This window comes from Typopeltis vanoorti, chromosome 21 (assembly GCF_054136105.1).
Source record: "Typopeltis vanoorti isolate ZY-2024b chromosome 21, IOZ_Tvanoo_1.0, whole genome shotgun sequence".
NCBI classification, from domain to species: Eukaryota; Metazoa; Arthropoda; class Arachnida; order Uropygi; family Thelyphonidae; genus Typopeltis; species Typopeltis vanoorti.
In genome coordinates this window covers 55,796,112-55,809,682 of record NC_143569.1, presented here as the reverse complement: position 1 = coordinate 55,809,682, position 13,571 = coordinate 55,796,112, and the positions used below count along the sequence as shown (strand labels likewise).

Sequence of the window (13,571 nt, the reverse complement as noted above, 5' to 3'; positions counted from 1 at the left end):
TAAGCATATGTAAACAAGTTCATTTTCTAAAAATTTGTGAAGTTTTCTGACTTTAGTGTTCATGGTACATTAACAACAGATCTTAGCAGATGATAATATCACTGAAAGGTAAACTAATTTGTAATGTTTTTTAATGGTAATTGAACACACAAGAGGTTGTTCTGCTTAGCACCAGGTACTTTTGATGAGCAGAAATTGAAGAGAAAACAGAAAGTTGCTCATATTGGATTTAAAGAGCAGCAAATTGTGCTTAGAAGATAAATATGAAAGATATATTTCACAGACAGCAACAGATGGAATGGACAAGGAGGATGGAAATTTTCTTTCATTTTGGAATTGAACCATGAAGGGTGGTGACCAGCCACTGCATGTGTCTAGAGAAGAGCAGCAGAATTTCCATATTTTCACATTTGTAATAAAATAAATGAACAGCAGTAACTAGCCATCTATATGAAAGAAAGTGAAGTGACTAATAATAGTTTCACTGCTTTATTTTATTAGAAAAACTATTATATGTTTCATTACATTATCACTAATAGCATCTATAGGAAGTTAACAAGAGTAAAAAAATGTACAGTTAAAAGCTATGGGAACTCCTGGCAGCAGTTATTTGTGAAAATGCTATAACAACATTATAGCATGGATTCCCCCCATGAATCATTTGGCATAGGCATATGCTATTTGCTGTTACAAATAACTGTTAGATACTTGCTAGCATATACAGAGGTCTTCTGAACATTTATGTATATATTCCATGTGAAAACTTGAATTATTAAGTTTTTATTCTCTACTAGTTTTATGTGCATTATAGTACACTTCTTCAGAAGAGTAAAATTAAAACAAAATAAATAAAATGAGTAAATAAATAAATGAACTATACTAATATTACATTATCACTGAGTTTAGCAACAAGCAAATTAATGGTAACAGTAGTACAGAATATCTGAAATAGACTAACAACATTGTGTGTAGTGAGATCTGCATGTACCAGGTTTTTTTTTTTAATTGAAAGATGACCAAATCTGATGTTGTTGTTGTTGCATTGATTGGGGTAGCATTCCCAGTGATTCTTGAAATCTTCTGATGAAGAAATTGTAATCAGTGTAAGCCATTTCTATATGTTGCCATAGTACTTGATTTGTCTTTGTTGTATGGTCAGATAGTCCTGATCCACTCCAACCACATGCACCCCCCACACACACACACACATTTTGGATGTGTTCCAAATAAGCCACATGAGCAACTGTTCATGTGGCTTGTTTGTCCACACATAACTAATTCCACATGGACAGTTGATCTTGCGTACTCCCAAGTTCAGAATGTTTGAGAAGTTGAACTAGACTTCAGGTTTTTTTTTTACAGGGGAAAAGCTACTTTTCTACCTTGTTGACACAGTGCCTTTGAGATTCTGTTCTATATGGATTATATGTAAGAGAGCATAATCACTTTTGTATATTCCTCTTTTATTTCCACCCATTTGCCTAGCATCTCCTTTAGGATTCTCTGAACAATTTTTATTATTATAACCATTTTTTGGAAGGAAAAGATTGAGATATTTGAGTTCTTGACTTTTCTTCATACTAGCAGAAATGTTATATGTCTTGCTCATAGGGTTTTTGGTAATATCAAGTTTTTTGTGACTAGTGGTGGTGGGACTATGCATGGAGGTATCTTCTCATATGCATTGGTTTTCTGTAAACTAAATAGCTTAATTTATTTTGTATGGAGATATTCAGGAGAGTGTCTTAAAAAAAAAAAAAGACATGGATCTGTTGTTTTCTGAGTTGACAGTGAACTTTATGTGGTGATTAATGTTAAGATGATCAAGAGAGAAAAAAAAAAAAAACTTCAGACTAGCAGCACATACAACAGACACAAAACATCACCTACTATGGCAGCTAACCTACATTAATTAGTTTCTTCATCAAAGCATTCAGAGAATAATCACAAATATTAAACAAACCTTAATCAATGTGACAAGAAACTGACTATGTTCCTAGATCAGGTGTGGTCATCTTTCATCAAAAAACCCTGGGGAATCGTGAGTTAACAGTATTGTTAGTCTGTTTCAAAAATTCTGTATTACTGTTGATTTGCTTGTTGCTGAAAACAGTCATTGTAATGTGGTACACTTCTTTTTTTTTATTCCATTTTTCCTGAAGAACCATACTATAATGCACATGAAATTAATAGAGATTAAGAACTTGATTGTTTATCAAACAATCTCCATGTGAATTTTATGCTGGATATATTACATAAGCATGTGAGAGACTTCCAAATGTCATGAAGAATAATGTACTGGTTCCTATTCAAGGTGCCTTGAGGATATGAGACTTTAGTTAATTGATTGATTGTCCTTAATGTAGGAGGTTGTCTTCTAAGTAACACATAAAAGCAATTACTACTTCCATGGCATTCAATAAAGTTATGAAGTGAGACTTGTTTTATCTTTACTTTTGTATTCATTGTCACTGAGATGTTCATTTTCACAAATTTCAAAACTTCTTCCAGTTTGACATATGTAGTCTTTTATGACTATTAAATTATTTAAGGAATTTACAACATATACTGGAATATTAATTAAAAGAAACTTTAATACCTCCTATATTTCGGCAATGTCACATTGCCATCTTCATGGGAACATACAACTATGACACGTGCACACAGGCACTACAAAAAGCAAATGAGGCAGAAGAAAGAAGAACCTACTGTTGTTCCTAGAGTCCTAAAGGTGCCCCCTAGTGGGCTATATGGGGTTGTCATGGCTGTTGGGCTGAAGTTCTCAAGATGCAGGCTTCCCAAATTTGGGGCAGTCTCATGCACCCAAATTTGTTGAGGTTTGGAAAGTTTTTTAGAGCTGAGGCTGATTCCATGAACAATCTTTATATTTAAATTTGCTGCGGTGTATTAAGATGGCTTTCTTCCAATGTATTCTGTGGCAGGTATCCAGAGCATGGTCCTCAAGCCCCGAGTGGCTGTATTGGCGAGACTGATTCCATGAACCATATTTTATATTTAAATTTGCTGCAGTGTATTAAGGTGGCTTTCTTCCAGTGTATTCTGTGGCAGGTATCCAGAGCATGGTCTGCAAGCACCAAGTGGCTGTATTGGTGAAATTTAAATATGAAAGATTATTCATGGAATCAGCCTCAGCTCTAAAAAAAACTTTCCAAAGCTCAACAAATTTGGGTGCATGAGACTGCCCCAAATTTGGGAAGCTTGCATCTTGAGAACTTCAACCCAATAGCCAAGACAACCCAATATAGCCCATTAGGGGGCACCTTTAGGAATCTAGGAACAACAGTAGTTTTCTCTCTTCTGCCTCATTTGCTTTTTGTAGTGCCTGCATGCACGTGTATAGTTGTCTGTTCCCATGAAGATGGCAATGTGACATCCGAAATATAAGGAGGTATTTATTAAAGGTTCTTTTAATAAATATTCCAGTATACGTTGTAAATTCCTTAAATAATCTAATAGTCGCGTGTTACTAACAAATAAGCCTATTTACAAGAACATGTAGTCTTTTAGTAACCACAAGGAAATTTATTAGTTGTTAAAATATGAAAAATACACCTGCTAGTTTCACTGCCTGAAATTTCATTGAGATTTAAACATCAAAAACATATAAATAGATCAGAAAGTGAACTGAATGCTGAAAAACCATTACATGAAAAAGAAATTCATGCTAACAAATAAATGTAAAATTGTGTAGCATGCATTAGCTGTCTTGCAGTTAATGACAGAAGGTGATTTTTTGTGATGTTGAAGTCTCTGAATGTTAAAGATTTAATAAGTAATTTTCTCATATCACTTAATATCAGTTCTTGGTTTTTATTCAATGATCTGCATGAATGGATGACCATAATCAGTTCCTTCAATCTGCATGAATGGATGACCATAATCAGTTCCTTCAAAAGCCTGGAATAAAAATTTGTTTTTATAAAAAGCATGGTTGAGATGTTCCAATCAACTGTGTGGTTGGTATTATAAATGGTTGGTCAGACGATATCTATCTTTTCTTTCATGCATGACATCTGCAACACATTCCTTCTTTCTCATCTCAAATCCAGGCTTGTCTGTCCTATGTTGGCTAAACCACAAGATCATGGAATTCTATATACCCCCGGCTATTTGTGGAAAGGTGTGCTATCGTTAGGAGACCTCAGGAGGCTCTGAACAGTTTGAACTGGTTTAAAAGTTAGTCTGATGTGATCTTTACAAAGAGGTGCCATTTTAATTGACAGACTGCCATTATATGGAATTGTGATATTCTCTATATTTGATATTCTGGTGATTGAGGGAGGTAGTCTTCAAAAATAAAATCCTATCAACTGTTTTAATGTCCTCCATTTTCAGCTTCACAAAGACAGGCCCTTTCTACTGCAAGTTCATGTTCCATGACAGCTGTTAATGTTTCTTGCTGCAATGCCCTAATTTCTGCAGGATGTTCTCCTTCAGCTGTTGGATTGTCTGAGACTTGTTCACATACACCTTTTCCTTCAGTTGACCCAATAAGAAGAAGTCGGTAGCCATCAGATCTGGAGAACATGATGGACAATTAATTGCAGATCTTTGTAAAATTACAATATAGAATAATCAAATGCCGATTTTCAAGATAACATTGCAGGATTTTGGTTTGTTGTTGATTTGTAAACTTTTTCATGATTAACATCCCAAATGTTCCTTAGTATACCTGACAAAAATGAAGTGAAAAAATTAATAACAATAAAAAAAGTGATTTACATTTTAAACCCCAACCCCTTCGTGACTTATGGGCCATCATATAGAAACTGCCTAGTTCTTTAGGCTGTGTATTATGCCTAATTTTTAATAAGGATGGTGAAGGGATCATTCATGAAGACATGAAGAGTGTGTTTGCTTATGATACACCTCAAGAGTAACATCATTGGCTGACTTTCTTTTTAGTGATGAGAACATCAAGAAAAGGGAGTTTCCATTTTTTTAAACCTCTAATGTAAATTTTATAGTAGGTTTGTAAGAGTTAAGAGAATGAAGAAAATTATTGCAGAGTTGGGAGGTCACATTTCCAAATAATAAAAATATCATCCACATTATCAAACCACTAGTTTTAGTCTCATTTCCATTAGGAAAATCTCAAAGTTCTTTGCCGGCCTGGTTGGCTGAGTGGTTAGCGTATCCGCTCTCCAGCCAAAAGGCTGCGGGTTTGAATCCCGCCATGGGCTTGGATATCTGTGATTGTCTGTAAAAATACTAGTGGTAGTGGTGAGCGGTAGATGGTGTTGGTGTAGTTGTGGGTGGGTGGGTGGTGGAGATAGAGAGCTGTAGAGTAGATGCCCTCCCTCGATGAGTCTTTGGACTCCCTAGAGGTGTCAAATAATAATAATAATAAATCAGCCAAAGGAGGAAGGGGGGGGGGGTTGCTCATTGCAGGTCTGAAGTTTCATTAGCCCTCTTTCATGGACATATTTGTTATACTAGGTCTGTGATCAACAAACTAGATTACATATGTCTTGATCTGCATTTTGTTTTAGCTAATAAATTAGATAAGGTTTCCTGAATAATACCAGCAGTATGGTTCATAGCTCCTTGTGCAAATAGAATGAAGAAGAAATTTAATTCATTACTTTGATCTGAGTAGATGAATATAGCACTATCTCTGCCTTCAGTTAAGGTCATATTAAATCTTTCAGACCACCATATAACATGTTCAGAGGTATAATCTCTAACTCTGGGTTATATTTTCAAAAGGAATTCACATCCTCCCACTGAGTATCCAGTATTATCAGACTGAAAACTGTTACTCTTATCTTTTCTTGAGAGCTGATAAAAGGAATACAACAGCAGTTTTAAATACAAAAGATTACAATGAAAAAATTACAAGTTTGCTTTCACTTTTCCACCTACTCAATTCTGGGTCCTGACCATACCTGCACAATCCATCAAAAAAACAAACGATTTACTTAAAAATGTCCCAAACTTGCCTCCAGAATTACTACGAAAGCTCAAGTCGTTGCATCCTATACATTAAAGATACCAAGAAATTATGCACTTGGTTTAATCCTTTATTTAATATATACATAGATAAAATCATAAAAGAAGGGAAGATAACTAATGAAGGAGGATTCAAGATAAACCATAACACCAGATTAGCTACTCTTCTTTTTGCTGATGACCAAATAATCCTTGGAAATAATGTATGGAAATATCAATAGACAAAACAAAAGTCATGGCCTTCAAAGGTGCTAATCCAATAAGAAGCAAAATAGTAATAAACAACAAAATGATAGAGCAAGTAAATACATTCAAATATTTAGGTTGCACAATGTCATATGAAAATGAAGCTGATATAGAACCAAAGATATCAAACTTTTTAAAAGTAACAGGCATTATAAACAAAATGTTTAAACCAAATTATGTACAAAAACACACACGAATAAGAATCTACAATACAGTAGCTACACCAACCTTACTTTATGGCAGTGAGATATGGACAATAAAAAAAGCAGATGAAAGAAGAATTGATTCATCTGAAATGAAATTTCTGCGCAGAACTGAAGGAGTCACAATAATGGACAAAATGAAAAGCAGTGAAATCAGAAAAAAACTTGGAATTACAACCTCCCTAAATGAAATAGTTATTTGCTATAGAGAAAAATGGAAAGAACACATACTAAGAATGAATAGAAGCAGAATACCTAAACAAATTCTAAATTACCACCCAAAAGGTACTTGATGCAGAGGAAGACCCTTAAAAAGATGGAATTGAGTCCAGAACAGGCCACTTGGCCTATAAGCCTGGAAAGGAAGAAGAAGAAGAATCCTTTATCCAAGTGTAAGCAAACAGCGCTTGTGCCTGAAGTATTTTCAGGACTGGGGAAACTCATATAAGGAAGCTAAGATTTCACTTCACTTGCCCTAATATCCCCTGAAAAAGATAGAAAATCCTTTCTCTCGATGCTCTCATTACTATAAAGTCTGACTTTTGTGTACTCTTGAGGTGTATCATAAGCCTACATGTACAGGATGTTATCTTCATGTTTCATCCCTTCACCATCCTAAAAATTAATCATAATCCACACCCTAAAGAAATGAGCAGTTTCTATTTACAAAATGAGAACCAAGTCAAAACCAAACTTCAGCATCTCGAATTTTTTTTTGTTCTGAATGGCTATTCCAGTAAAACACTTGACAGGATTTTATTTTCGAACCTTATCTCTCTCAATAACCAGAATATCAAATATAGAGACTTTTAATCGAGCCATTTATTTTATTTTCGAACAATTCCATATATTGGCAGTCTTTCGATTAAAATGGCATTTCTTTGCAAAGATCACAACATCAAAGTAACTTTTAAACCAATTCGAACTGTTTGCCGCCCTCTGAGGTATCCTAAAAATAGCACACCCTTCTACAAATACCCAAGGGTATATAGAATTCCATCTCTTGTGGTTTAGTCCACACAGGACAGACAAGTTGATTTGATTTTTCTGGTATAAAGGAATCAAAGGTTATTGCACCATGACACAGGTCACAGCAGTACATATATTAAACAGTTAGTAGGATAATCACAAACATCCATGCCCATGCTGAGATTTGAACCTGCAGCCTCTTGGCTGGAGAGCGGATAGTCCACTCTCCAGCCAAAAGCATTTAGTCCGATTTGTGATCTATTTATATACTTCATGTGGTGAAACTAATAGGTGTATTTTTCATATTTTAACAACTAATGAATTTCCTTGTTATTACAGAATGTATTTTGGTCATAAAACATTTTCTCTTTAAATATAAGCTTTTCCACATGATCAAAAAATCTTTTATGTGTCACCAGTGCATTTTTGTCACAAAATTATGCATTTTAGAGAATATAGGAAATTCTGTAGGACCTGAGGTGATTTAAAGCAGTTCTGATATAGACTTTTTTAAAAAATTGAGAAAGAATCTAAAGATAAAGTAATTAAATGGAACCTTTATATTTTACTTCAGGAATAACACATAGGTTGCTCAGAGAATGTTTTTTGAATAACCATTTTGTATAAATTGCTAGAAAAGAAAGCTGAGTTCATGTTTCTTTTTTGTTACATCTTTATTGATGCATGAATAAAGTGATGAAATGAGTTGGCATGGAGATATCTTCCCATATGGGTTGATTTGAGGATTGGTGTCGATGCTATCAGTTGAAAAGACCTACTGTTAGAGAGCTCCTGAAAGATTCGTGATTTTGGTTTATTTATTAAGTGTTTGCTTAGATTTAATTGTGTATTTTAGTATATTATAGTTTTTTAGTGTAATTATTTGTACTACAGTATTTTATAACATAATTACAGAAATGTTATTAGTTTTTACCATTAAAATGGTGCCAAAAACTCGGCGTAACAGGCAGTGTCTAAAGCCCAAGTAGTTGCTACTGAGGAGAACATTTGTCCTGATGAACAAAAAGTACTGCTGCAGTGATGATGATAATTTATCTGAGGATAAGTTGACATTAGAAATATCTCAATTAAAAGAAATTATTAGAAATTCGACCAGGGAATTGGAAAAAGTGGAAAGGTGTTTGGCTAAACTTAGAATAAGAAAAGGGATCAAAACAAGAAGAACAGGCAGGAAAGTACTGAACTTGGTAATCAAAATATTAATAACAACAAAGTCAGTTAAAATCTAAGAAAAATGAGGTGATATGATATGGTGACTCAATTTTAAAATTTGTGCTTGCCGAGGGAGTCACCACTTCTAGTTTCCCAGGAGCAAAAATTAAAAATATGACAAATGTAATTGAAAACCAAAAAAGAAAATTAAAAGCGATTGTAGTTCTGATAGGTACTAATAATTTAAGTAGTGACAAATATAATATGAGAGAAAATACGAAAGGTCTGTTGGAAGAAGCGAGAAAGAAATGTGAGAAAGTAAAAATTGTAGGATTGCTACCCAGATATGGTAGCGCTGAGTTAAGGAGTGATGATAGCAAATGATTTCACATGCAGGCTGTGTAGAAGATATGGACGTGTGGGGTGTGTTTGATGGCAGAAAAGACTTGGATAAGAAGAATGGCCTGCACTTAAATTCATTTGGCATCAGAAGCCTGGAGAAATTACTTCTTGGTATGAGACCTGATGCAGAGAGTCAGGGAAACTAGATCATCAAGGGAGGAATGGGAAAAATGTGTGTGAAAGTTCAGCTATGGCATACAAACGTGATAAAGATATGAATGTCTTTGAACATGGTTATGTATGTGGTGAAGGGATGGAAAAATATGCTTGGGTTCAGACCTTTTAAGTATGTCTGGAGAGGGAAAAGAGAAAGTTCTAGAACAAGACCAGATAGATTGCATATCTAATTATAAGAATAGGCTAGGTGGTGATTTATTATATCTATACACAAATGCCAGAAGCATCAGAAACAAAGGGGTTGAGTTCATTGTTTTATTGAATATGATACAGCCTAAGATTGTTGGCATTAGTGAAACCTGGCTGTCAGAATCAGATATGATAACTGGGATCGAGTGTAATGGGTATACTATTTTTGGAACACAAGAGATAGGAGAGGAGGTGTACCACTACTAATAATATCAGATGACTTAAGTCCAGTTAGAGTAGAAACACAAGAAAACAATGATGGTACCAATGTCCCATGTATTGGTGAGTTTGAGTCTATATGGTGTGAAGTGGAATCTAACAGAATGAAATATGTGATGGGTTGTTGCTACAGACCTGACAGCTCAGTTGCAGGGGGAGAAGAAATGTATTGCCAATTTAGCCTTATGAGTACCAAATGAATGATTATTATGGATGACTTTAATTTTCCAAACATTGGGTAGAAGAGAAATCTCGTGATAAGAAAGAAGAGGAATTTATTGAATTGTTGCGAGACAACTTTCTCAAGCAGCATCTGAAAGAAGGAACTCGAGGTCAAAGAGTGTTGAATTTGCTCATAGTGTCAGAAAGGGTCTCTGTCAAGAATATGGCTTATTTTACCACCAATTATTGACTGTGATCATGTTGTACTTTCTTGGAAAATATCTAATTGTATTGATGCTCCAATTAAAACAGGTTAGATGCTGAACTACAAAGCTGGAAATTCTGATCAGCTTAGGAGAATATAGGAAAACCTTGCTTAGCGCATTTCATTAATCCATCAATTAATGCATGCTAAGCGAAATCACGTTAAGCAAATGCAATAAACGATAAGAATAATTATAATTCATCCATCAGTTAGCATAAATCTGGAAAAAAAATTTGTGTAATTTACAGTGAAAAATTTATTTGAGGATAAAATCATCCAAGTTAATAAAAATCAATTGTTTATATTTTTATTTAATATCTAAACATTTGATTGAACTACTTTTTCTCAAAAAAAAATTAAGTAAAGATGCTTGAATGGCTCGACTTTATCTTGTCATGCAATTTGCAATAGCTGGCAATCGCTTTATCAAGATTTTGGCAGACTTCGAAACTTTGTTCCACATCAGGATCAGCATCAAACAAAATTTTTTTAGCATGCTCAACTAGTTCTTTTACAGTTTCTTAGTCGTAACATTCTCTTCTTGTTCACACTGCTTATCTTCTTCATATGCACACTGTTCTTCTAGTTGATCATTCTCACTTAATTGTTCTGAATGAGAATCGAGCAAGTTTCTCACATCTTTATTATCCAGTTCATTAAATACAAGTTCTTTTCAAAATTGTGCTGATTTCTTCAATAATGTTAGATCTTTGATTTTGCACATGATAAACTAACATGGGTTGAATTCAAAGTTGCCTTCTGCATTGCCTCCTAATAAAAGTGTAAAACGATCTTTAGTTACTTTGTATCCTGGTTGAGATGCTTCAGTTTTAGGTAGTATGCCAACAAAAACTAGGAAAGTTTTTGTGGGCATATGCTTTCAAAAGAGACCAGTTTCGTCAACGTTGAATATTTGACGATCATCATAATCACCCTCCTGAATTATCCTTAGCAATTTTTCAGGAAACTTGGCTGTAGAATCTCTATCAGCACTAACAGATTTCCCTGTTATTCTTACCCTCTGCAGTCCAGCTCGATTTTTAAAACGGTCAAACCATCTGTCAATAAAAATATTGACAGCTTTTGCCTGAATATTCCTTGTACTTGTAGCAGTAGCAACTTTTCATTCTTCTTTGTATTCTTTGCTCTTATTGAATATAGTCCAAACTCTCACAGGTCTCACACAATCATTGTCTTTTTATTACTGCCACTTTCTTTATCAGTCTTACTTTTTTCCATATCAGGGGCGAATATAATAAACCCTTATAGGAAATGGTGAGCTATGGAAATTTTAATAAGGGGCTCTCATCGTTGAACAAAAAAAAAAAAAAAAAAAAAAAGACGTATTTCACACAAAAACTTTTATTAATACAGCTTGTGTACAAATTCCAATCAAAACGTATGAGAGGACAATCAACCTTTAAAGGCTATAATTTTTAAACAAATATTTCATGATCTAAACATAAAATATTTGCACACGATCAACTGTGTTAATTTATCTTACATAAGAGAAACATTTTTTGACTATCAAAATATAATAAGAATGCAATCTTTTATAATTTTTTATAAAACATTTGATTGGCTACTAGTTTTACCATACAATTGGCTACCAGAAGGGAGAAGGGTAAAGATAGCGCATGTGCTTATTTTATTTTCAAACTTGGGCGCATTCGTTATAGAGGAGTTGAAACAATAATTCGAAAAAATCTATACACTGCCGAATAGACTAATTTTTGTTAGGTTACCATATGAGTTTGTTGCTTAATATGTTTCAAAAAAGAATTTTTTTTTGAAAAAAAAATAAAAAAGTAAACAAGAAGAATAAGGAGCTCGCAAATTTGAGACAAAATTAACAAAGGGCTCGCACGAGCCCATTATAGCTCACCACTGCTTATAGGTATCTAAATTAAAGCAAAATGAAAGAAAAGAGATGAGCAAGAGAACAGAGTTTGCACATGCACTTGCAATGATAGCTTTGAGTCAACTACCGAGTGTCGCTGGCTGCTACATTGACAGGTACCGCAGCTCGCTGCAGATTGGCGACAAAAATTTCGTGTAATGTAAAAAAATTGCGTTAACTAAATAATCACTCACTTAAAGCGGAATAGTATCATTTCACTCGATCTTGCTAACTGGTCATCGCGCGTATCGAATTTGTGTTAAGCAAGGTTTTCCTGTACTATCTTTGGTCCCATGATATCAGTTACTGAATGGGAGAAAATGTCATTAATGCATGGGAATTTTTGAAAATGTGCTTAAATAGGTGGTATCTGAATGTATCCCTAGTGTTTGAAGAATAAATTGGTTGGGAGTGAAATGAATGTTCAACCTTATTAAGCAAGAGATCCACAAGAAGACGATCTGGATAGAATATCATGAGAATAAGAGTGAGAGGAGTTATGAAAAATATAAAGCTCATGCCAGAAAAGTAATGAGTATTGTGAGGAGTATGAAAAGAAATTGGCCATGCAAGCCAAAGGCAATCCAAAAGAATTTGATCGTTATGCTGCAAGTGAAAGGAAGAATGAAAATGGAAGAATAACTTTATTGAATGCAGATGGTACTCGAGTGTCGGAAGCTAATGAAATGTTCAGTTAATGAGTGCTCACTTTGCTAAGATATATCAACCAGGTGTATGTAACATGGTGCACAGCGCTACTGCTACATTGGATGAAGAGTGAGAAATTCATGAAAATGAGGTTGAAAAGCTGTTGCATAACCTGGATAAGAATTTTTCTATAGGGACAGATGGAATTTCAGCCTGTTTGCTAAAGGAATCTTCAGCCAGAATAGGCTAGCTATGCCTTTCACACGTTTGTATAACTTGAGTCTCAGCTCAAGAATGATACCACTGGAATGAAAGGAATATATGATAGTTCAATTGTACATGGGTGGTGCAAAAACTGATGATGATCTAACTACTGACATATCATTATCTCTGGTGTGGTAGTGAAGATTTTAGAGAAGTTGGTAAGAACTTGCATACAGAAACGGGTAGACAAACATGCTATACTCTGCAAGGAATAGCGTGGGTTTACTAAAGGTAGGTTATGTTTTAGCAATTTGCTCACATTTTATAACAATTTTATGGCAGAGTTGGATAAAGGGAATGGCTACACTATTATTATTAAGGGCAACTCCAAGAGTCGATAGACTCATCGAGGGAGGCCCTAACATCATGTCAAGAACAACTATTCGACATTCACACAGTATCTATCATACCTTGCCTTGAACTCATTCACAGTCATGGCACCCACAACAGACTCTGGCAGCTTATTCCACTCGTTCACCACTCTCCAAGTAAAAAATCTAGCTCTAACACCCTTGCTAACCACACTCTTGCCCAGCTTCCATGTATAGCCCTAGTCCTCCCGCCACCAGTCCTATTCTCAAAATTATCCCTTGAATTAATCTTATAGAAACCCTTCAGTAATTTGAATGTCTCAATCATATCACCCCTTTTCTGCCTATCGACCAATTTCTGCAACCCACAAATCTTCAACCTGTTCTCATAAGGTTCATTCCATAGACCTGCTATCATCTTGGTCACTCATCTCTGGATCTCGATCAAGAAGAAACCCTGGCGCCCATAT

At 34.8% G+C, this 13,571-nt stretch overlaps 1 protein-coding gene across 1 annotated transcript in view; it reads left to right on the top strand.

Moving 5' to 3' along the window:
* LOC150094868 (target of Myb1 membrane trafficking protein) overlaps positions 1-13,571 on the top strand; it is a 295,463-nt gene that overhangs the window by 193,903 nt on the left and 87,989 nt on the right. The window lies entirely within an intron of this gene.